Source organism: Schistocerca piceifrons, chromosome 2 (assembly GCF_021461385.2).
Source record: "Schistocerca piceifrons isolate TAMUIC-IGC-003096 chromosome 2, iqSchPice1.1, whole genome shotgun sequence".
In the NCBI taxonomy this organism is placed as follows: Eukaryota; Metazoa; Arthropoda; class Insecta; order Orthoptera; family Acrididae; genus Schistocerca; species Schistocerca piceifrons.
The window spans coordinates 564,163,716-564,165,987 of record NC_060139.1 but is presented as its reverse complement, the minus strand read 5'-3'; the positions used below and the strand labels follow the sequence as shown (position 1 = coordinate 564,165,987).

Here is a 2,272-nt window from a genome sequence, read left to right as displayed (position 1 = left end):
CTAATGCTTCATTTGTGTATCATACATATCACTCAGCCAGGCACACCGGTAACTTGGTTGTGAGGGACTAACTTTGTCACATGACCAGGTACAGTCATGATTCAGTGCCAAGTAGGACACATTGTCACCTTGTAGGATGAGCATGAGAAGAGATCAGAAAAAGTGAATTGCAGAAAATGCCTTTACATAAAGCTGTGGTAACTTGCTTAACCACTAATTCTGCTGACTATAAAAATGAGAAATATGAGGTAATGAACAATACAAGGATGGCGATGGAAGGTACAAGAAAATGACAAGAAAATGATGACAAGCAAATGTTCAGTAAGTTAATGGTATGCAAATCTTGCAACGAGGGACATTACGTGGAGTGGAGCAGGATTCATGTGCCTGCCCCAAAGCAGAACAAATGAAATGACACAGTTTATATTTTATTAAGTGTATAGATAAATGTATTATTACACAGCAAGTTCTAAGACAAACTTCAGAACTGTTGCCACTCAGAACTGGACTTCGAGGCTAGCAAAGAAACTCTGAGAAAACTGTTCCTTATATGGGATATTATTTTAAAGGGCACTTGCATGAGTCTGTAATTAAATGCAGATGAGGCAACATACTTGCAAAAAGAGCATAATACATTAATTTTTTTACAAAAAATTAAGCATCTGCATTATGCAGTCCAGTTGTGATTTACTTATTTGTGCATAGTGATAGTGCCCAGGAAGCATTGTGAAACTACAGTGCCAGGTAATGATTCATTACTGTGAATGCAGAATTTTGTTTTGTGGTCATTTCTCCTCTATGACTATAACACTATCATGTAGAAATGGACAGAACAAAATTAAAAATACAAAGAGAGAAGTAAAGCCAAACTTTTGACAGTTAAGGAGCACCAAAATTTGCCTCTTTATTCTGCTGACAAAATCTTGCAAGAAACCTGTTTCGTGCCTACTGCCTCCATACTACCTAGTCCTAAATCCTGTAGAACTGGTCTGGAGTTTTGCAACAAATAATATCTGAAATCGTAATACAACATTAAGCGTCTCACTCTTTCGGCATAACGCTACTTTAATGTTTTTTTCAACTTTGGTGCTTTTATATTAAAGTAGATTAAAGTAGATTTTATGTTGCCCTCACAAGGCTGAGATAACCTCCTTCTAAACCTTTCCACCACAAAAAATTTTTGTGGTAATCAGAAATCAAATCCAGGGCCTGTACATTACTAGCAAAAAGCATTAACATTAGACTATGTGGCCAGTTTGCTTTTGCTGCTGTGACATTATTACTTTTGTGACATTAGAAGACTTCCAGAAAGTGTATGACAACTACTGGGGAAGAGAGACTTTGACGGACGAAGAAACTGAAAATATAATAGAATCAACTGGCATTATCAACCATGACTGAAACAGCAGACAACAAATCAACTAACAAAGCTGTGAAAAATAGCGACATCACTGTGGAAGGTAGTTGTATGGATACTGCCAGCGAAGTGTCGTGAGGAGCTAAGATGAGAAATACTGTACGTTCTGTTTTCGTTCTAAATGAGTACCCACCAGATGTGTAAGTGTGTGACAGAGCTTCAATAGTAAAATAACTGAGCATACACTCTTGCTACATCTCTTCCCTGCTTCTTGGGCTAAACATCAGTGCTGCCAGCCACTCTGGCCAGGCAACCAGTTTGTTCTGCCAGTTAATACAGACAGAATGAGAGCACTATTACAAAGCCTCATGGCTTAGCACCATGGCTGAAGGATGATTGATATTAATACTTATTTTGATTATAGGATACAGACAATGAAAACTTGCAAATTGTCTTAGGAACAGTTTGGCAGTTAAAATTAAAGCAAAATTGTTTTGGAATGTGCAACTTAGTCAGTAGCAGTTGCAGGCAACAGGCTTGGCAAAATGAAGAGAGTGGTGATATACTTTAGTGAAACATTACGATTTATGGACTAAAAGTTCTAACATTGACATATATGACTAGTCATACCAAGTCCAGAACCAAGAGAGGCATGCCCTAATGTGTGAATGAGACGAAAAGAAAAGTATGAGATACCAATTTACTCTCTTTGAATTAGGAAGAACCCTCTCAGCGGACACCGCCTTATAGTAGGCACCTTCAGTGCCGGGCGGGAGGGTTTGCGTGCTTCGGTGAAGTCGAGAGCTATGCTGGCGGTAGCATAGCTACTGGCAGGGTCTCCCAAGCCGGACTGGTCCCGACAGAGGAGCCAGACAAAGTGTGTCCCACAACATAGGGCAGTGAGGGCTCTAGAGG

The 2,272-nt window shown here is 39.4% G+C and overlaps 1 protein-coding gene across 1 annotated transcript in view; it reads right to left on the bottom strand.

The window, feature by feature from the left end:
- The window catches only part of LOC124777471 (phospholipid-transporting ATPase IF-like), a 442,189-nt gene that overhangs the window by 1,745 nt on the left and 438,172 nt on the right, over positions 1-2,272 (bottom strand). The gene's annotated exons all lie outside the window — the stretch shown is intronic.